We start from the raw sequence: 24,368 nt of genomic DNA, 5'->3' as shown, positions 1-24,368 counted from the left end.
TAATTAATAATAATTACACTTATCCTTACTATCAAAATTATAATTATTGTAGCAACCAGTAAGATTTTTAAAATAAATTATTATTTTAGCTGTCATATCTTGTGACTCAAGCAAAGCCCAAATATAAACTCATCATCATGGCAGTGGAACTATCATGCATTTTACAGACTACAAACCAAGGTTCAGAGTGGTTATCTAATGCACTGAAGGACTCAACTCTGCTATGCCGTTATGCTATTTACTGACATAGGAAAGTATCCCAACTACACAACCAGTAAGAGAAACTACTAGTTTCTCCAAAAGGACATGTAATTCTGAAGGGAGATTCTCGTGGCATTGATAGCAGAATTGAGAGTAAAACTGAGAGGTTTTTTACATTGTGTTTTAGCCTCCTAGATCAGTAATTTCCATTATGGCATTTCTCTAATTAGAACATTTCCCAAATGTCTGGCTATAAAATGAGCATTACTATAAGTATGGTATATACAGATTGAGAAATATTTAAACAGTGGTGGATAATTCTGAGACAAATCCCCATTAATTAATTCAAAAGAAAACTAAAAGGTACTAAAATAAAAATCCAATGTTTGAAATCTGAGTGGAATTTTATACAACATTTCAGTTAATTCCTATAAATTAGAATCATTTGTATGTTTAACCCCAGAGAGTAAACTTTTCTGTATAAATTATGTTTAATTATTTTCTTTAAATTTTCCAAAAGAAAAGTCTTACTTAATATTACAGAAACCCTGACAAAAGGCTTAAATACAGATGGTCCCTAGTGTTGAGAAACATTTATTTAGCTTAAAATCTAAATAAAAACAAAACATACTTTGTTTGAATATTTATATTCAAAGAATATTTATTCAAAGAATATTTATATTCTTTAGTACTACAGGCCGGTTTCAGAGGACTGAATATTACTTGTGTAACCAGAAAAAAAAGTGTGTGTGTGTTTCAACCTAAGCACATCTGTCTGTTTGATCCTTTCATTTGTTTTATCTTACCTCCTCTTGTTTCTTGACAAAATAAGAAAACAGATTAGAAAAAAAACTGTTCTTTATTTCAATGAGTACCTAGTTGTATTAGGCTTATACATGTAACAGCAATTAAACAATTTGAACAATGTTTACCAAAAAAAAAGGCTTGGAAAAATTCTAATAATTATTATTCATTCAGTTAAAATAATGTCAGGCAATTTCAGCCAAAATTCACAGACCAGAACTAGCTAAAAGAGAAAACAAAATGGAGAACGAATTTTAAAAGTGTAAGAAAAAAAGCATGAAATAAAAGATTTAAATTTTCAGATACAAAAGGCCTACTCAGTTCCCAGCACACTGGATTAAAAGAGGACTCATACCAAGACATAGCATAATTAAATTTTGGAACCCTTAGGACAATAAATAGAATCCTAAAACATTCCAGAGTAATGAAACAGGCTACATGTGAATGATCAAGAATCAAAATGGCGCTGCACTTCTATAGCAATTCTAGATGCCAGAAATCAATGAATTAATATCTTCAAAATAATAGGCATATTCAGAGAATATGTTCCACCAGTGTTATGAAATAAACCAAATTATAACATAACATTTTCTAATAATAAGTAATACTTACAGAGCATTCATTATGTTTTAGATATTATGTCAGTTATATGTAAGTCTCTGTGAGGCTATAGAAATAAATTCAGATTTTGAGCTCTGAATCTAAGACAAAAAAAGACTGTAAGGGTCATGTGAAATGTAGTCAAAAAATTCTGTTGAAATCTACATGAAAACTTCAAATTCAATTAAATATCCTTTCTTCAGTTTCTACCGTGTATATGTACAAGACACGCTACATTAGAGAGAGCAGCACTGGCTGGTGTGGCTCAGTAGATTGAGTGCCAACCTGCGAACCAAAGGGTCACTGGTTCGATTCCCAGTCAGAGCACATGACTGGGTTGCAGGCCATTTCCCCAGCTGAGGGTATGCAAGAGGCAACCACACATTGATGATTTTCTCCCTCTCTTTCTCCCCTCTTCCCCTCTCTCTAAAAAAGTAAATAAAGCCTTTTTTTTTTAAAAGAAAGCATATATTATAGAATACCTGCTTTACAAAAATGCAAAAGGGTAGTAGTTTTGTACAGTCTACAAGGTTAATAAATTAGTTTCCAAAAAATCAATGCAAGCTACAACACCACAACCATAAATTTTCATTATTAAAAAGCTAAAAGTGAAAAAGAAAAGCTAAAGGTGAAAAAAAAAAGCTAAAAGTGTAAATGTAGCCAGAGTAAAATGGTAAAATACTTCAGGACTAAAATCATTGTTTTCAATGAAATAATGCCATTAATGCACAAAATACCAGGTGTTTGGTGGTAACTATGTAAATAAGGCCTGTTACATAGACTACCAGTACCTTGCTGTTAGTAAATATTAAAACCAGAAACTTAGTTTCAATGAAGTCCAAAAAAAATCAACTGTTTTGGCATATTAGAGTTTTACTCCTGCGAACTCTTCCTTATGAAGCAATCTCAAATGAGAATTCCTACCCATTGCCAAAAATGTCCAAATAGTATAGCAGTTATTGTATTTTGACAATGTAGTAATCCCAGTTCATTTGATGGGGTGCTAAGTGATGGATCCTAAAACTAAAGTGAGGGAACAGTGGTAGACAGAGTAGCATTTTGAAAATACAAAATACACTGAGATACACAGTTATATGAAAAGTACCATGGAGAAACAACATTAGATGCAAAATGAATATTTAATAAAATTCTTAAGGGATAATTTTTCTTTACATGACTCAAAAGGTCAGATAAAGGATTTATGTGCAACTATTAGAAATGCTTTGGCACTTGCTGTCGTTGTGACAATATATTAAGAGAGAAAAAAGCATTCCCCTTAATGAATCAGTTCAGAAAATAATGTAACATAAACTCTTTAAAATTATCCTAATTTTATATATTAGTGTTTGGTTATAAATTTAAAAAGGTCATGATGCCTGTGTGTCTGTCATGCATAGAGCTCTTTTTTGGCAAGGATTATTTAATTTTTAAGCTGGATAAGTAAACCTCCACAAGTACATGGCAAGCTATTACAAATTTACACATTAGATTAACACAAATTCGCTGCCCAAGTACTGCTAACTGGACCAATGCAAAAGCCAATGAAGACCATACAAGGTTCTAGTATGAAAGGGGATGGCTGACTGCTTTTGAAATGACTTGATCTAAACTCTTCCCAAAGAGATCTATGTATTAAGTGCCTGCAATAGTCACATTCTGTGTCCCCTCAGAATTACCAAGAAAGTGTGGGTTTTTTTTCTTCTGTTTGTTTTTGAGGGGAGCGGAGAGGATGAGAGCAAGAAAGAAGCATCAATTTGTTGTTGTTTATGCATTCATTGGTTGCTTCTTGTATGTGCCCTGACTGGTGACTGAACCTACAACCTTGGTGGATACAGACAACGGTCCAACCAACTGAGCTACCCAGCCAGGGTCAAAGTGTTGTTTTCAAGCAAATAAATATAAGACGGTTCCCACAAGGTTAAGGGGTTTTCCTAAAGTGGACAGAGCTAGTATTCCATTTCACCACACATTAATCTTACAAGAAGTAGAACGGAAGCATTATTGGGAGGCCAAATAGGTTATTTTCCATTCTGTCTTTTCCTTCCCCTGACCAAAGTTCCCTCATTTATATGGATATTCCTAATATACCTCAATCTTCAAAGGTCATCTGTATATATTTTCTCTCAATGATCTTAAGAAATCTGACCAATTTGACTCTATAATATAGAGATTTTTATGGAGTTGAATATATATTGGAATAGCTACCTCAAAATAAATTCCTATTTATTTAGTTACATTTAACTGAGATTTTCATTTTCAACAACTGTGTTTAATGAGTCTACATTCAAAGTCTACCTTACATTTTAAGGTTGTTACATGTAACAATTAAATTGGTTTTAATAGCCATTTTCTACACTGAAATTGCATATCAAAGACTGGCAATCAGGTTAGAATTTTGGTTTTTCTTAATACATCTTTTTCTTCTTATGTGCATCTTTTTTTTAGCTGAAGCTAATAATACGAAGAAAAACATAATATATTTCAAAAGGCCCTAAATTTGAAATTTTCTTTTTTTGGTAATGTTATCCACATTCTTGGTGCTTAAATTCCAAAACAAGATATACATGTGATAAATATTAAAGTCTAGATTAGGCTCCTTTATCAATAATCTGTGACCTTTATTTTTGAACATCAAAAACTTGGAATAATACCATTGTCCAACCTAACTACTATATAGTCAAAAGAATTGCTCAGTCTTATCATTTCAATTCAGTGAACATTTTTGAGAAAAATTTCACCAAATACTAATATATGCATCAAAGATACAAGAAATAAAGCAATGTCCCTACCCACAAAGAGACTTACAAAGAATAACACATTATATAGTGCAAGAAGCATTATAAAAAAGGTACTCATTCATATCATATTCAATATTTTTCACAAGTACATCAATGTCAGAATACCAGTAGATAAGCACATTTTCAGGATAATAGGAGCAACATGAAATAGTAGTCAAGATATCAATATACAGACCGTAATCAGACTCTCAATTTCTATACTGGCTGTAGCTAGTGTAATGTTTAATTTTATGTGCCTGCTTTACTGGGTCACTGGATCCCAGCCAGCTGTGCAAACACTACTCTGAGTGTGTCTATGAAAGTGCTTCTAGAAGAGAGCAGCATTTACATAGGTGGGCTGAGTAAAACAGATTCCTTTCCCCAATCTAGGTGGCCATCAGCCAACCAGGTGAGGGACAGAATAGAACAAAAAGGCAGAGGAAAATTGAATTCACTCTCTGTCTGACAAGTTGGGCTGATTGAAACACAAGTCTTCTCCTGCCCTCTGCACTCCTGGCTCTTAGGTCTTCTGACCCGGACAGGAATTCTACACCATCAGCTCTCTAGCAATGAAGCCTTTGAACCATTATCACAGGCTTCCCTGAATCTCCAGAGTCCAATGGCAGATAGTGAGTTTTCTCAGGCAACATAATTGTGTGAGTGAATAACTTTTTATATTTATAAATATATATACTGTTGTTTACATACAATATATATGTATTCTATGGATTGTGTTTTCTGAAAAAAAAATCTAATGCAGGTAACATAACAGCTTTACGGAGTCTATGGTTATATCCTGAAGATAACCAATTCCCTAAGTTCCCCCACTGTGCCCTGGTTATCCATTCTTGGGCCATTTCAATAAAAATAAATTGAAAATATATGAACAGGATAAGAACTACTTTTTTTTAAGTTTATATCTTTTTTAATTTAATTCTTGTTCAAGTAGTTTTGTCTTATATTCCCAGCCCTGCCCACCCCCCGCCCCGTGCTCCCCACCTCCCTCCCATTTCCACCCCCCACGCTTAGTTATTGCCCATGTGTCCTTTATACTTGAAGAACTACTTTTATTCACCCTAATTTTTTTCATGATTGTGGACTGAAAATTATAAATAACAAAACAAATAACTACTAGAACAGTATCTAAAAATAAAAGCAGAGTGTTACAAATAAGTTGGAATATATGCACAAACCAATTTCTTCCAGACAGCTCATGCTATCACTATGAGCTGCCATGGAAAAAGAAAACAATCCAGAATGTTTTGCACCTATATGAACACAAAAACAGGATCAAAAAGAGAAGTTGTTCACAATTTAACTGACAGAGAAAAAAGAGCAATGACACTAACACTTCCACTGCTATCATCTCATCAGTAAGTAACACAGAGGAACCACCCTGTCATGGATTAGATGACTTTCCTCACATTGCCCACAACTACCTATGATTCTTGTTAACATGCGTAGGTAGTTCCAAATTCATGCAAAAACACTTGTATGGAAAAAAGAAGAGTAAGATTTTTTTTTAATGTTCAATATGGCATTTCTGAAAGACAGAACTAAAATACACCAGGAAGTATGTTTTCAAGTATACAGGGAAGACCACCCTAAAAGCCCCACAGCACGATTTAGGGACACACAGAAGATGGCAAAGGAGTAAGTGGAAGCCACACCAACCTCCTCCAAGGACCCGTCTAGAATTAGACCTGTTGTAGAAAAGCCATCCTGAATAACCAACTTGTCACTAGCTGGAGAGAAGCCTTATAGCCATGGAAAGACAAAAGAAACCACTTCACCACAAGAAAACTGGTAGGGAGTTCGGAGGCAGCACAAAAGGGCTGGAGGTGCAGTCACAGGCAGCAGCCGAAGGTCCAAAGGGATATTTCAGAGGCAGGGTGATTTCCCCCTGACAAGTGTGGGGTCTAAACCCCAAACTTGGCTCCCCAGGTTACAGCACCAAAGCTAGAAAATAACCAAGATAACATCCTGCTGTGAAAAGCATTTCATTGGCTACAGCCGCTTACCCTGGGCTCCAGTAGAAGGAGGGCAGAGTGTAACTGAGTTGCTTGGGAGATTCTGGGTTTGGTGGCTCTGGGGAGAGAACTGAAGGAACAGCCAGCCACCAAGATTCCTGTGCTAAGTCATTTCCCACACTGCAGAAGCCATCTTTCACAGGCAGAGCACTCCTCTCCAAGGACATCAACCTGAGGGACAGCAATAGCCCCTTCTGCAGGAATTACTCGGCCCCACCCTGTGGAGCTTAAGCCAGGCTGCTAATTACAGCTTCAGGTTATATCACAAATTAGTTTAACAACTAAGGCAAATATTTAGGAGCTCTATGAGACTTCAGCTGACCCTCGCCCAACTCCCACACTGATAAAAGCCGGCTTTGGTGTACAGCCTGGTTGTTTTTGCACACACACAGGCATATCAGAGAGAGCCAGATACCATCGATCGCTCATAGTTCCAATCAGGTGGACAGTGGCCAGGCACAAGCAGTGTCTGAAAAAGGCTTACACCAGAGTCTTTGCAGATCTACCTAATACATAAAAACAATCACAGAGACAACCAAGATGGGAAGGAAAGAAACAGATCCTAAATGAAAGAACAAAAGAATTCTCCAGATGAAAAACTGGATGAAATAGAAGCAAGCAATTTATCAGATAGAGAGTTTAGAGTAACGATTATAAGGATACTAAACAGAACGAAAAAAAGATTTACCAATAGTGCTAGAGAGCAGATACATACTTTTGTCTGTATTGTCTTTTGAGCAATTACATGGACACATAAAGTCAGTATGAAAGTACATTCAGCACCATTCAAATCAATTTCACTGAGTTTCTAGTATGGGTTAGAAATTTTGTTTGGGGCTGAGAATGAAAGCATAAACAAAACATACTTCCTGTCTTTATGGAGATCTGGCAGGAGAAACTGAAATGTAGTTATCCAACTAAAATGCAACACGGTTTCAAAAGAATGGGATGAAGTTCGGAAAAAATACTAATGTCAAGCTAAAACATTTAGCCTTTACTCCCTAGTGAAGGCTGGCAACATCAACTGTCTTCAAGGGCCAGGCTAGTGAATGAATAAGGTTGATGGGCTGGCAAATTACAGACAGCATTTCCCACCTACAGGGCCATCACTGGGTAATAGTATGTATTGCTGTTGTGGAAATGCGGACCACATTACACATATTTCTAGTTTTTCGGAAGAGGCCAGAAATAATATTTTTAGGTATAATGTAAGCTCCTGGTTTTAACTGTTGGAAACTGGCTTAAAATTCTTTCTACATACAAGGGTCAAACATAACATGTCATAGGACATATCTGGTCCTCTGCTAAACACAAACAGATGAACTTCAATTATTTTTTAAGTTGAACAATGTAATTAAGAGTCACTTTAGGAATATTCCTCTGGTGATTGACGAGAGTAGGAGGGAGGACCAAAGAAGGAAGATCAGATGCTTGGGAAAGTCCTACAAAAAAAGACAGTGAACTTAAACTTTTAACATAGGGAAGTGTAGACAGGTTTACTTGAGGGACAAGAATTTAGGACTGGAGAACATATAAATTTAAGGGAAGGAGCAAGGGGACGGGGTGGGGGGAATGAAAATACAAGAGTAAAGCTGAGAAAGTGAGTACAGGTCTGATAGTGTGAATTAAAGGAGTGGGAAAGGCCAGGATGGGGGAATTGGGACTTGGAACAGTATAATCTTCCTTGAATGAAACTACAAGAGGAAAAGAATACAGACACATAGGAAGACGTATAAAAGAGAATGAAGACATACCTAACAGCCTGTAGTGTTTCAACGGAAGGTAGAATTCCCAGATGGCCCTCAAGATTCCCATCCTCCGATATACAGGCCTATAAAACCCTCTCCTTTTGTATGTAGGGGGAAACTGGTGAATAGAACAAGATGCTCACTCATGTGATTAGGTTAGGTTACACAGCCCAGCAGACTGTACAAAGGAGAGGTTATTCTGGCTGGGCCTGATCACATATTAAGTGAGCCCTTAAAATGGACCATCACGAAGAACAGAGATTCAACTTGAAGGAAACTCCATGTGGCTGGGTTTCAAAACGGAACCACCCTTGGCTAACAGCCAGCAAGGAAATGCTTGACGCCAACAAATACACAAGCTTGGAAAAGGAATCTGAGCTCCAGAGGAGAATGCGGTTGGGTGGACACTTTGATTTCAGCCTCATAAGGTTCTCTGAGCAGAAAACCCAGATGTGACACGGCCGGTCTTCTGACCTATAGAAACTCTGAGACGGTGGGTGGTGCTTTAAGCCCCTAAGTTTGTAATGATTTGTGGCACAACAGAAAACTAATACACTTAGTGATTAGAAAATTAAGTTGTATTTTGTTTTTAACGAAACAACAGGGATTACTTCAAGATACGGTTAGTGGGACTGTCATGAATGAGAGTCAAGCCAAATTTAATTTCTAGCAACTTTGGTCTCATCAAGTTTACCCAAAAGTATTATCAGGTGCAAAAAAAAATGATTCAGTAGAAACAGAAATATCTTCCGGTGTTATATAAAATTTTGAGTTATATATCGAAGGAGATGGACAGGTTTTCAGAAGGCACTTCCATGAAAAGACTGTAAAAGAAAGCAGGTGGATACAGTGGTAACAAATATGAAAAATGTTATCAAGTAATTCCTGAGAATTGAACGCGTTCAGAAGGTTCTAGCCATCATAACTGCTGTACCCAAGAATATCTTCAAGTTTCCCCCATTCAGTATAACAAGTGACTTTCTACTAAAACTTGAAAAAAATGTTTGCATGGCAAAAAAATAACATATAAGTCATGTAATTGTTTCAGAAAGTATTTCGATAATTACGGCAAAACAAAAGTTATGAGAGAATAACAGAATCACTGACATCCTGTTGGCATTTAATCACTTAGTCTCTGGAAATTATTCTGTTTACTGTCTGGTTTCCACAGTAATGAACACACCGCCTGCTTACTTTGAATATTCCACCCTGAAATGAAGATTTTTTCCCTCAAATTCATACTGCACACTAACCAAGATCCCAAGCCAAAAAGAACACAGAAAACCAAATGTGTAAAAGACAAGGAAGATCCAATATGAACACGATCCTGTCTTTAGATTCAGAGAAGAAAAATGCCAAGCTCCCACTGTTCTGACTTAATAAAGGATAATCCAGACCACAGCCCATGACACACTGTCCGTTTTGTTCGTTTTATGTCAGCAAGCCCTGCACTTGTTTTGTGCTTCATCTTTTCCTTGCCAATCTGCAACTCTCCCTAAACTGTACAACAAAGCTCTCTTCAGATCAATAGTAAAAGTCTATTCCAAATGAAGGAGTGCATGAAAATCAATTTCTGAGAAAACAGAACTTAAAATTTAGAATTGTCCTCAGGTGAAGAATTTCAAGGAGGTATTCTTTGTTGTCCAATCAGCATATCCTAAAAGAACTTCCCTCTAAACTTCAAAAAATATATATAAAACCACCCTTAATTCAAAAAAATAAACTATGTAAAAATAACCATTTTCCAATAAATTGTAAATCTGAAACATATTCACTTAAAAATGGAAGCATAAAATAGATGGAAAACGAGAACGAGGGAGATATTATAAACAAGGCTGCACAAATGCCCTAACTCAAGTCCATCTGCCACATCAAACAATCACCGTCCACCCGCCAGCCTCCTGGGACTCGCCCCTCCTGGCACTCTGACCGACCCCTGTCCCGAGACGGACTGGCGCCCTCTGCGCCCACCGTATGCAGTCGGCCTAAGGATTCCTCTCTTCACCTCGCACCGGGTTTCTTGGATCGCATGGTGGCACTGAAAGCTCAGCTCAACAGTCTTCAACATTTCTGACCATGCACACAAAACTACACTAATTCTTTGGCTTCAAGCTCTGATCTATACAGTGTTTTGGCTGCAGTTCAATTTTAAATTTTTATAATCTTTTAATTTCTTCATTGGCCCATGAATGTTCTTTTACGTGTGAGAGACATATTTATTGGAGAGACAATCTTTTTAGAACTAAGTTATTACAGAAAACTTGATCTGTATGTCAATTCTTTGGTTGAGGAGTCCTTTGTAGCCTAGTTCATAGTTAAAAATTATCATGTTTTATTATGCTTGACAAAAATGTACATTCTCCAATTGTTAAAGGGATCTATTTATTTATCATCCATCCATCCACTCATCCATCCAAGTAATCTTGCTAAAATATATTGTTCAGGTCTTCTATGTTCTGGCTATTTTCTCATCTGCTTGATATATTAGTTTTTTGAGAAAGGTGTTTTCAAAACTTTCAATATGACTTTGGATTTTTTAAACTTCAACTTGTAATTGAGTCAACTGTTGCTTTCTGTGTTTTGGAGTACATTGTCAGGTGAATACAAGTTCTCAGAATTATTATGTCTTCCTATTCATTTGTCTTCTCTATATTCCTAGCAACACAACACTCCTTGCCTTAAAGTATATTTTTGTATAATAAAATTCTCTCAGAAGTTATATTTTGATTCATGTTTGTCTGGTGTATTACTTTTATCTGTTTCCTAACTTTACATTCCTTATGTTTTAGATATGTTTCTCAAAAATAGCATAGAGTTGGACTTTATATTTTATAGAATCTAGAATCTGCCTTTTAATAGGAGAGTTTATATTCACATAATTAATTTACTGATTTATTCCTACCATCTTATTTTGTTTTCCTATTTTCTATGTTTTTGTCCTTTGCACCTTTTTACTATGTTTAATACTCCTTTAAAATGTTCTTAATCACTTAAAATATTTGTTTCATATTACTTAGAATTTTAATATTATTTTATGCTTTGTGATAATAATTCTTTTTATTGTAGCTGCTGACTGAATCATGTTAGATAATTCGCATTGCTGGGATTTTTATTTTGAACTTATCTCCAGAGAAGCAATTCTTTCCACAAGATTCCTATCTGTATGGGACTTCGATTAGCTTCCGAATAGCTTAGAATTTGCTTTTTCAAGACTTCAGAAATTAGGTATGACAACCTCTTGGCTTGAAATCCCTGAGCTATGGGGACAAAGAAATCCTGACTTGATTCAAAAATGTGCACAGGAGAGGAGACACCCTCCCCTCCTCCCACGCACCAAATCCCTTCCACCCTCTCGCCACACAGGCAGTGCGCTAAAACCGACAGAACTTGTATACGGGAAAATGACCCCTTTGGCCAATGCCATAAAACTCTGGCTTCGATTTAGCCTTTCGTTTCTATCCCTTGGGGTTCTGCAACCCACCCTCTTTTCTTGTCTCAGCATTTCTACTTACCTGGAATGGGACAGAGGACATGTAATTTATGACTGTGTTTTACTTGGTGTTAATATCACGTTAGTTCCAGACATCCTTACAGTATTTTCCTAATCACGTATATTACCTTCATGAATGTCATTTGGTATTTACTGAGGAAATCAGATCAGCACAAATGGGGATGACAGTACAGTTATGCCAGCTGCCCACTTGAAGTTTATAAAAGGCCTAAGGATTTTTCATCATTGAAGTCAGCAATTTCACCAAGCATTGTTACCACTATTTCAATTTTCTATCCAGGACATAAAATCCTCTTATTCCATAATAATTTTGAATTAAATCTAATACAAATCAGTTATGTCTATTATGTCAATTAGAGTAATCACAGGCATGTGTATCACCTCAAGAAGTGCTAAGGGATTTTCAGAAACAGTTTTACTTTTAATGATTTCTCAGTCTTTAACAAAATAAAATCATAGATGCATTTTTATTTAATCTGAAAGAAAATGATATTGAAAGATTTTTCAAAAGAAAATACTTTAATATATTGCATGCCCAAATTTAATAGTTTACTATATGCCCAACATATGTACTAAAATGTAAAATTTTCACATTTCCTGTTCTTAATAATGTGTAAAGAGTAATAATTTTCAACTTCTAGAAATAATTTACTGAAAATATTATTCTGTTAAACTTGTATGACAAAAGCATCTCTGAAAAACAACTTAAATGTGTGAAATTCACTCACAGGCTGTGCTGATAGAATAACATTAATTATTATAGATTATATTTCAAATTTCATGGTATTTTAGTACAAACCTCAACATGCTTTTCTATTTAGTAAATTCTTATGTACATAGCAGAAGTGCTTAGAGTGAAAAAGATTTCTTAATAGACCAAATTTCTTTTAAGAATCAGAGAATTTAACAAAATCGTTTTTTAAATTAAGAACCAAAAGTGTTTTGTTTTTGTCTTTTTTTCAAGTTTGGTTTGATTTAATAACCTCATGCCCTCTATTATAGAATTTCTTTAAAAATTGCATACAAAATATATTTGATATGCTGGCTAGATTTTCTAGGACCTTAATAATTCTTTACATTGCAATAAACCTTTCTATTAGCTACTATCATTTTCTTTTCTTTTAAAAAAGATTTTATTTACTTATTCTTAGAAAGAGAGGGAAGGAAGGAGAAAGATAGGAAGAGAAACAACAATGGGAGAAAGAAACATCAATCATATATAACCCGGCCAGGGACCAAACCCACCACCCAGGTTTGTGCCCTGACCGGGAATCAAACCAGCAGCCTTTTGCTTTGAGAGATGATGCCTGATCACTGAGCCACACTGGTTAGTGCTGCGACTAGCATTTTCAAAGCCATACTGCTCTCAGAAGACATGTTTTTGATGTAGCTTGTTTCAAGTTAAGAGCACTTTCAATATTCACTAAAATTTTTCTTTTGATTTGATGACATTACTGTAGTGACAAGTATAGAGGAAAACCTCATATATTTATGTGGCTAAATAAGCAACTCTCCCACTAAAAATATGTGGCACAAAATTAAAATTCAGAGCAATACAAAATTATAGATCGTTTCATGTCATAGATACTTAGGGGTTGCTCATGATTTGGATATTAAAGTTACAAATATCACAAGTCTACTGATATAATCCATGATTTACATTTTTACATTTGGTCTTTTCCCTAAATAAATCTATGCTTTATTTTGTGTTGCAGTGCTTTGTGAATAGAAATGTGTCCATTCTGATAGTTTTGTTAGTAAAGTTTGATTACAAAATTTGGCAATGCTGGTGAGTAAAGAGATATTAATCAAGATTAATGAATCAGTTAATGATTCATTAATGGGACAACCACAGGACAATCTAAAGAGCACCCTTACTTGGGACTTCCTAACTTGTACTTACTCAGAATTCTCTCTCTTTTTTCAGACTAATACACAACTGAGATACACACTTGCTTAAATATAAGCTACAGTAAAGAGGACTGACACGACCTGAGGACTCCAAAAGAGCAACAGGGGCTGCTTCAAACAGCCACGGAGGTCTACCACGTGAGAGCGAGCCTACGGACCACGAGGGGCGTGATGAAAGTCCTCCTATCCCACTGTACTTGCCGTAATGTATGAGTACCCATCTGTTGCTTGTTTCTAGAAACCAAATAATTTTAGAAATGTACTCACATGGGAAAAACACGTATTAAAAACAAAAAGGAGATAGTCATAAAATGACTCAGCGGCAAATTCTGTAATACAGTTTAGTAGGTATATAATAAAGTCTTCTCAATGCATTTCTTCCTCCCTTCATCAGTAAGCAAAGCAGCTGAAGTAGTCCGGAGTTTAATGAATTGGTAAACTCCACGAGCTATTATTACAAATGATGGTTATTAAAATAGAAATCCAGCAAGAAGGGTAGCCCAGTGTGAAAGGGAATTAGCATATTCACTGCAGAAAATACATAAATTTTATTTCAATGGCTACTCAGAAAGACTGAGTCAGATTTTAAAGATATATGTCCAATGAGAATTTAAGATAATAGGACCAAACAAATGCTAGTATCAGTAACCAAATGTTCACTGAACCAAACTAACATTAAATCATAAGTCCAGATTCAAGAACAAAATAGGAAATATAACCTATTTATTGAAATTCTTTATAATCTTTATGACTCTAATAAACAAGACAAATGAGCAAATATGCTGAGTGAAAGAAAGAATACTATTTCATGAGTAATCTGGAACAACCTAGTCCTTTACTAGCACATAACTCTACTGAGTTCTAAAAACATAGTCAAATGCATGTGATTGAATTGAAATAAAATAAAGTATGTTAATAAATATTAAAGGATTCCCTAGAGTTCTTCAATTATTTTTTATTCTCTTATTTATTAAAAAGTATGATTTGTGCCCTGGCTGGCGTAGCTCAGTGGATTGAGCGCAGGCCTGCGAACCAGAGGATCACGGTTCGATTCCCAGTCAGGGCACATGCCTGGGTTGCAGGCCAGTTCCCTGCAGGCGAACTCCCAGCAGGGGACGCACGAAAGGCAACCATACATTGATGTTTCTCTCCCTCTCCTTCCCCTCTAAAGATAAATAAATAAATAAATAATCTAAAAAAAATTTTAAAAAAAGTATGATTTGTAGTCATAAGGCCTTTAAGGAAAAGTGTTCTGATAATCCAACCAATAAAACAACTGAGAACACTATGGTCACTTACTAGCTACATGCTTCTCTATCAGTTTCCTCATCTGTACAATGGGGATAGTAACAGTTATCTCCCTCATACTGTTATTACCTTGTATTTCCCAAGCATTCAGAACAGTCCTGGCTCATAGAAGTGCTATATTAAGTATCTAAAGAATAACAAGTGATAAAATATGACACATATTAAAAGTAATTATTCCCAAGTAATCAAATTTCAATTTGGTTTCCTTTTTAAGTGGAAGGAGTTTTAAAAAAAGGTAGTGGGGTCTGCATCATCTCTGTGTCAGGGAGGTGAGAATAATCTCTACACAACTGAAAGATACCTCAGAGAAAGAAATACACCCAAAGTAGGAACACTCTAGTCAGAAGCAATCATAACTGACTTCCTACATAAAACTGACATCTGATTAGAATTCTGAAAGAACCCTTTCTGAAACAATGATAATAAAGAACATCAAGAATAATACAAAGGATGAGTTATCTATCACTCATCCTATAGGTAACAAAGGCAACATTTGCATATATATAAAATTTGGATTATAAAACATTGAAATGTCAGAACAATGAGGGTGTTATCAATACCTAGAATATTTAAAAAAGAAAACTACGAGTAAATGAAGCAGAATTGAGAAGAGTGGTTTCCCATTAGACACGACATATATATAATTGTAATTAATAACAGACGCACCAAAGGGTAGAATATAATCATTATATTCAGTCAGACACATGAAAGTTGGCTGTTGTACAATCGCATGATTAGGCTACTTGAACTTTTCCGCTTTTTGTTCTTTCAAATAATTTAATAGTCTCTGACTAATACAATTCAAATGGCATAAACTATCATTCAAAGCTAACCCTTCACAAGGCTCCCCCAAATTTAATTACTTGATAAATTGTTTCTTTAATTTAAAAAAGGGATAAAATTTAGAAGTTAAGATTCATATTCACCTCCATTTCTCTTTATTTTTAATATTTTACCTCATATTTCAAACAAGACTTATTAGGATCTTAAAAATTAGGAACTCTTCCAAATATTTACAATAGATTGCTGGTAAAAATTATATGCATTTACAACTGTGTTTATGAAATGATTATGCATTTATGATCATAATAAGATTGTGCATTTGTAATCATAATACACAGAAGCTCTGAATGAAAATATTCATAGTATAATTTCAATGATGTGATCTGAGAATGGCACTCAAATTTTAAGTGGTAAGGTAAAAGAATATATCCTTTCATTCTATCAGGTATCTCTGGAACATAAAATCTTATTTGGAAATAACATCAAAAAGTTTAAGTTTGTGCCCTGGCTGGTGTGGCTCAGTGGGTTGAATGCCAGCCTGCAAACCAAGAGGTCTCCAGTTGAACTTCCACTCAGGGCACATGCCTGGGTTGTGGCCCACGTTCCCAGGTGGGGGCATGTGAGAGGTTCCTAACTGATGTTTCTTTCCCCTTTTCCTTCCCTTCTCCTCTCTCTAAAAATAAATAAAATCTTTTTTTTTAAACAGCTATGTTTGAAGTCTTTCACAAATGTGCATTTTGTCACCAGGAATGTTTCAATGGATCGCTCCTGAAAAGTTTATTTGTAAGGTTTTCTACTTTCCCCCACAAGTTTTCATGACTATAGAATAACTCCCATATTTTCCATACAGGTAGACATCAGTAAAGTAAAAAATGATTATGCCTGTGTGAAATAAGATCACGGGAGGCCCCTTGGACCCTTGCCTACCATTACAGCAAAAACTCTTGTCTTTTATACATTCACATACCTTGGTCATGCTATAACGGTATTATAATTGCATCAAATTTCTGAAATTCAAGCATTTCTTCTTCCAGTGTGCCCCACTGTCTCAGCCTCACGGCAGAGTTCTGGAACATCCATGAGTGCCTTTAAAACTGCATGCACTGGGAGCCAAAGGTTCCTACAGCCCACACACTTTCTCACCTCCTCCAACGACCCTATCTAAATGACTGACAGTCTTCTTACCAGATTACAAAATCTCTACAGAAAGGGGATTAGCTGCCTTGAAATAGGTCAAAATATGATTTGGGAATATAAGCAGCAATGAAATGAGTGAAATAATGAAAATAATGAAAGTTTGAAAAATTTTAATACTAAGAAGCTTCGAAACATTTTATTACCTTAATATACATTATTTTTTCATATTTTCCAGTTATTTCTGTTTACTAACCTCAGAATTCTGTACTGACAAAACTTCCACAAACCTTAACAAGTTACAGGAATTTAACGTCCACTGTCTGTCTCCTCCCGATCTCTATGGCTGACATACAGCTCTGCTCGGCTGTCCCTGACGTCTGTGCAATATTAGCACATGTCACTGGGAGAATTAAAGCAATCTGATGAGTGATCTATGAGGAGAACAATAACAGGAATGAACATCACTATGCCAACTAGAAAAAAATGTGTATTTTTGCTCAATGTTATACACACGAGATTAGTTCTTTGTATTATCGTATTTTCCATGCCATAACTAAAGAAACAAGTTTCTTTGAGTATAACTGGACAACATTCCTTTTGTCTCCTACAGTTAAAATTGTTTACAGTAAAAGCCAAACATCAAATTTTCTTTAACAAATCATAAATTTCTTCCCCTTACTTTCCTCTTTCATTTCTCAAAACTCGTGACTTTATAGTATTTGACATTACTATCATCTTTACATCAAAGAGCCATTGTTTCTCTGGTATATTAGGTGAATTTTATTGGTATTTTAAAATATATTACTGATAGGTTGACAATGGTCTTTATATTAGTCACCAATATAAAATCATTTTACATTGGTACTGGAATATAGACAATGACTCTTCCACAAATTAGAAAATACCTAATTCCTCTGGTAAAATGCCATAGGTACAGTGACTGTTTTCCTGAATTTATTAAAATGAAAACAAGAGTTCTTTTTAAGTGGAAAAATAGCTTACTAGATCATCTAATCCATCTGTTGTCATATACTTCCCCCCAGAAGTATAACAGACCATTGCTAAAGATGATGTCTTATCCTTTACTTGGAAGAAATCTAAAGTTATGGAGTGTGGTCAACTTTTCTCAAATTGTTTTTAAGAGAAGAAAATCTGCATATGAAGCATTTAGTTTAGAGAATGCATCCTCATACAATGAGATTATTGTAGAGCTGACACATCTCTATTTATAAAGACTAACAAATCACACTTGCGCAAACAAACTTTTCACCATATAATGTACTATACACCTCTATGTAGATTCTTAACAAAAGGCCTGTTGGATGGACAACAAATTCCAAAATAAGGATAGGCATTTTCAATAATAGAATATCCAAAGTTTGGGGGTATTTTTCATTTATGTACTAGTGGCCACAACTGTAACTTTCTCTTTATCAAAAATTATTTCTGTTCTTAAATGTTCACAGCACTGTTTTATGTAACAAAGGAATATTTAAACCTATACTTCTCAAGAGGGTTTTACATCCTGTTAGAAGCATGGGGCTCTGGGCCAAGAAAGCGGACTCAGCAAATCTACGTAACCAACCTGGCACAGCCAGTGAACATTTAACTCAAGCAATTTTGAGAGTTGGAAACTGTTCTTAATATTAAAATAATCACATGTATAATACAGAAAAAAATGTCAAAAGCATAATTTAATTCCATTTTCGATCAAAATAATGTATGACAATAGCTTAAAAAGTTAGAGTTCTGCAAGTTTTATACTGAAAAAGCCCTATTGCACCCCCACTACCTGGACTCCAGCTCTACAGAAGCCCCTTTCAATACTTTTAGCGACTTTCCCTGATTTATTAGTTTTAGCCATTCACTACGGATTTCCTCTAGTCTTTCTTCAATCCACTCACTGCACAAGATGTGGATTTAACTCTTCCACTACTGCTCATCCCCAATTCACTTTCGCTGCATACATTCACCCACCAGGTGTATTTTTAATAAGCTATTTCAATTTTTAAATAATTATAAATATGTAAAGTTATTCATAGCTGAATTACATAGTAGACTATGACATTCGCATTCAAAGAAAAAAGCATCTAGACTCAAACCTTATAGCCCTCACAAAAATCAACTTGAAAATAGATCACAGACCGAAAGTAAAATACAAAACTAAAAAGTTCTGGAAGATAACATAGGAAGAAAACCTATATGACCTTGGCTAAGACAGTGAAGTTTCAGATATAACACCAAATGCACAACTCAACAACAAAATAACTGATAAGCTGGGCTTCATTAAAATTAAAAACTGGTCAGCAAAAGACAATGTCAAGAAAATGAGAAAACAAGCCACAGACTGGGAAAAATATTTACAAAAGACAAATATGATGAAGGACTATTATCAAAAATATACAAAGAACTTCTGAAACAAACAATAAAAATACAAACAACAAGAAAAAAAATGAAACAAATACCTTAACAGACCACCTTGCCAAACAACATATACAGATGGCAAATAAGCATATTTGTTCACATCATATGACATCAGGAAAGGCAAAATAAAATAGTGAAATACCACTACACAACTATCGGATGGCCTGTTCTGGAACACTGGCAACTAGTGCTGGTGAAACTGTGGGACAGCAAGGACTCTCATTGCTGGTGGGATTACAAAATGGGACAGCACGTTGGAAGACAGTTTGGGGGGTTCTGAGAAAAGGAAACATCCTCTTACTCTACAATCCAATGATCGCATTCTTTGGTATTATTCCCAGGGAGTTGAAAAAAATCTGTATCCACACAGAAACCATCATATAGAGAGCAGCTTTACTCATAACTGCCTAAACTTTGAAGCTACCAAGATGTCAGTCAGTTGGCTAACAGGTAAACTGTGGTACACCCAGACAATGGAATATTATTACGCACTAAAAAGAAATGAGTTCTCAAGTCATGAAAGATATGGAAGAACCTTAAATGCTTACTGAATGAAAACTGGTCGTCTATACAACATTCTGGAAAAGCAAAATTGAAAAGATCAGTGAGTTGAGGGCAGAGTGGGTATGAAGTAGGCAGATCACATAGGGTTTTAGGGCAGTGCCAATTCACCATATGATACCATAATGATGGACATGTGTCATTACACATTTGTCCCAACACGTAGAATGTGCACAACCTAGACTGAACCCTAACATAAACTACAGACTTTAGGTGATAAAATGTGCCAGTGCAGGGTCAGCAATTGTAACAAGTAAACCACTCTGGTGAGGGATGTTGATAATGGCACCCATGCATTTGTGGTAGCAAAGTCAGGAAATCTCTGTACCTTCGTTTGTTTTCTGTGAGCCTACAACTGCTCTAAAAACTTGTCTTAAAAAATGAAAGAAATAAGATAACTCAAATGTTGCAATTATAACCATGCAAAACTTTGCCCTGGCTGGTATGACTCCATGGATTGAGCATTGGCCTGTGAACAAAGGTCACTGCTTGGATTTCTGGTCAGGGCACAGGCCTGGGTTGTGGGCCAGGTCCCCTGACTTGGGGCATGTGAGAGACAACCAGTCCATATATCTATCACTCACACATCAATGTTTCTCTCCTTCTCTTTCTCCCTCCCTTCCTGTTTCTCTAAAAATAAATAAATAAAATCTTAGAAAAAAAAAGAATTGTTGCTTAAAAAAAATCATCAACTGGTTAATGCATAATCAGATTGTGGTATATCAATGCAATAAGAAAGAATGAACTACTTATTCTGGTTCTGTATCTTCACTGAGGTGGTGGTGTATAAATTTTTAAAACTCATCAAACTATACATTCAAGATCTCTACATTTCATAGCATATAAACTTTATAAGAAGAAAAAAATATATGTGTCTGCATATCTCCAGCTAGTTAAATGACCTAAAGTTTTACCATAAGATTAGTGCTATATTTCATACTGAAAGTTAAATATACATTAAATAATTTTTTTGCATTAATTAACAATTTACCTAATAAATACTGAGGATTTAGTTTGGCATATGTTTAAGTCATAGATCTGAGATACTTCCTAATTTCAACATTTCCTTCTTTGACTAATAAAAATTATTTTTAGTAAGATTCATTGATTTCTTAGACTTCTTCACTCCCTAAAATCATTGTCTCATGAAAACATTTAATTTGTGTTTGTTAGTGTTTCTCAGGAATGACTTGATTGTATTTAAAGTACATCACTTAGAATATTTTCATATTTTAATGCTGAAGAAATACGATAACCTTTCAAGAATAGCCACTATATCCAACTAATAAATGTAATTTGTATGGTAGTATACAAATTACATATTCATATGTAATATTCACATTACATATGGTAGTATACAAATTACATATTCATATTAAATATTCATATCTATGTATATTTTAAATATTTTGGTGGGAATATAAACTGCTACAGCCTCTACGAAAAACAGTACGGAGGCTCCTCAAAACGTCAAGAGTAGAGTTACCACATGACCCAGCAACCCCTCTTGGGCATTTACCTGAAAATTTTGAAAACCTGTATTTGTAAAGATATATGTACCCAAATGTTCGATGCAGCATTAATTCGTGGTGGCCAAGACATGGAAAGAACTACAGCGTCCTTTGACAGATGGTTGGATAAAGACGTGGTACATACACAAAATGGAATACTACTCCACCACAGGAAAAGATGAAATACTGACTGCCATTGGTGACGACATGGGTGGATTCTGAGAATATGCAATGCACTAAGAAAGATAAGTCAGATGAAAAAAGTCAAGAACCATATGTGGGATATAAAACTGAAAGCAACAAATAAACAAACATGGCATGCAAGCGAACAAATGGAAACTCACACACAGACAACAGCACAGGGGTTACCAGAGAGGCTGGGGTCACGTGACAGAGGCAGTAAAGGGTGACGGGAGTCAAATACATATTGAGGGAAGGAGATGTGATTCGGGGTGGTAAACACACAATGTAATATCCCGATGACGGATTATAGAATTACATACTTAAAACCTACCTAGTTTTATTAACCAATGCTACCCCAACAAATAAAATAACTAAACAAATAATAAAAGCAAAACCAGCTAGAAATTACTATTACTAGCATAGAGGTCTTCTGGAGACCCAAAATCTGTCCCTAAGATTCACATATACTATGTGGATCACTACATAAAAGACTCTTTGACTTTTATACCAAGAATAAATCACCTTGAAGCAAGTATAAATATAGCAGTGGAGGCAAAGAAAAAGTTGAGTAAAGGAAAAATATAAGCGTGGTGTAAAGGCTACAACCACAATAACCATAGAAATCTGAACATGCAAAACATTTTCTTAAAGTGAAATCCACTAAATGATGAATCTCCCCAGGAATGCAGTGAAAGCCCCATCACTTAAGTCAAGAACTAGCCCAGACAAAGTACTTCAGAAAGTCTCCCAGGGACCAGACCAGTGTCGGCAGGGGAATTGCTTTGATAAATGTCTTACACTTTCAACATGGTTGTCATTCAAAACACAAAGAAGATAGGTTACATTCCTGGAAGAACATATCTGTAAATAAATGATGAAGGAAGATCTCATTTCAAAATGAAATGTTATGCTCTTCACTATTTGCCCTTCTAACCATTTCAAAATTAATTAACAGTCCTTTTGCACTGAATGTATTTCATTCACATCTGACTTATCAGTTATACCATGATGCTTCACTTACACTTCCATTTTTAAGCTTCCAATTTCCAGAAAAAATGTAATGACAGTAAAATTAATATGTAAAAAGGTATGGCTATTGCAATTCATATTTCCTGTGTAAAGCTAGGGAAAAAAAGAGCTAAAATAGTAATATGCTTAAACAAAATATCCTAGAAATGTTTTTAAAATAATTTTGAAAGACATTCTTTTTGAAAGGGTTTTTCCTGAGTTTTATCTTAGTACCAATGTAAATACTGACATTCAAATTATGTAATGTTTTTAAAGTATTCTACATGCTAAATTACCACTACTTAATCACATTCTAATGCCTCTTCTTACAGTTCTAACAGTATCAAGTATGTTTTTTGATGTATTAGAAAAAGGTATAAACTCTGATCACCTAATAAATGCTTCCTCACTTAAACTTTAAATCACTCTTGTTCTAGTCTAAGGTGAATCTTCACATGTGGGAATTAAATCCATCGAGGACAGAGTTAAACACTCAGTATACATTAATTATGTACTTTACATTTCACTAATTAGTTTCCAACTTTATGTCATGTAAGAGCACATAAAATCAATGCTTACAACCCCCTTTTAAGGCAAATACAACACTCCAGTGATATGTATGGAGCAACTAGTTTTAGTAACACAGGGACTGCGAGAAAGCTTTCTGACGACAACGAAAGTAACATTTTGTTATAGTATTGTAAACCTTTCCCTCTTTAGAAATACACCAAAGTTCTCTTCAAAGAGTCTGATAAGGACTTCCCCAATGTATTTATTTTTTAAAACTTTTCAAAAATATTTTTTAAATTTATTTATCTTTAGAGGGGAAGGGAAAGAGAGAAGGAGAGAAATATCAATGTATGGTTGCCTCTCGTGAGGCCCCTGCTGGGAACTGGCCTGCAACCCAGGCATGTGCCCTGACTGGGAATCGAACCGTGATCATGTGGTTCGCAGGCCCGCACTCAATGCACTGAGCTACACCAGCCAGGGCCCCAATATATTCAGATGCATATCTTGAATATATTGAGATTCATACTCCCTGGATATATTCAGAATCATACCTTGAGTGTATTTCTAGCAAGGAAGAATATGACAAACCTTGTCTTTAGTAATTTAACTTTTCAATACTTTACTGTTTAGAACACTTTTAATTTCACAGCAAAATTATTAGATACAAAAATTTTGCATCTACCCGTACGCATGCACAGCCTCCCCCATTATCAATACATTCCACTGTCAGATGTGCCATGGCTTATTTATCCATTCACCTACTGAAGGACATCTTAGTTGTTTCCTGCTGTGGATAATTATGAATGAAACCACCACAGACACTTGTGCATGTTTTTGTGTAGACATAAAGTTCATGGCAGCTCTATTTAAAATTACCAAATTTGAAAGCAACTAATACAGGGGAGGGCAAAAATAGGTTAACAGTTGTGAGCATGCAAAACAGCTTATTCCTGTATCATTATATTTATTATTATTATTAACTTACTTTTGCCCTCCCCTGTATGTCCTTCAGTAGGTGAATGAATAAATTATTAATTTAAATTTAAAACAAAGAAATAAACTTTCCGAATATGTGATTATTACAATACTGAACATGTTTGTTTAAACTATATCCATCCTCTTTCTCTCTTTCAAAACCCCAAAGCTGAGAATTATTTTAAAGAATGAGTGAAGGGGTAAAGAAGAGAATTCTGGATAAGGTGAGGACATCAGCAGGACTACAGAATAAAACAATGGTATGGTTTGGGGGGAAACTAAATCCACATGTGTGTGCATGCGTTTTTCTAGCTACGTAAAAAGCCATACACAGGGAATGATCAGAGACAAACAGGGATGAGGCATAGGCCAGGTAACAGGTGTTA

General features: G+C 35.3%; 1 protein-coding gene across 3 annotated transcripts in view; it reads right to left on the bottom strand.

Annotated features, from left to right (window-relative positions):
• The window catches only part of XRCC4 (X-ray repair cross complementing 4), a 209,944-nt gene that overhangs the window by 129,692 nt on the left and 55,884 nt on the right, over window positions 1-24,368 (bottom strand). The gene's annotated exons all lie outside the window — the stretch shown is intronic.

Source organism: Sturnira hondurensis, unplaced genomic scaffold (genome assembly GCF_014824575.4).
Source record: "Sturnira hondurensis isolate 20B ecotype Veracruz unplaced genomic scaffold, ASM1482457v3 Scaffold0021354, whole genome shotgun sequence".
Taxonomy (NCBI): domain Eukaryota; kingdom Metazoa; phylum Chordata; class Mammalia; order Chiroptera; family Phyllostomidae; genus Sturnira; species Sturnira hondurensis.
This window is presented reverse-complemented; position numbering and strand designations above follow the sequence as displayed.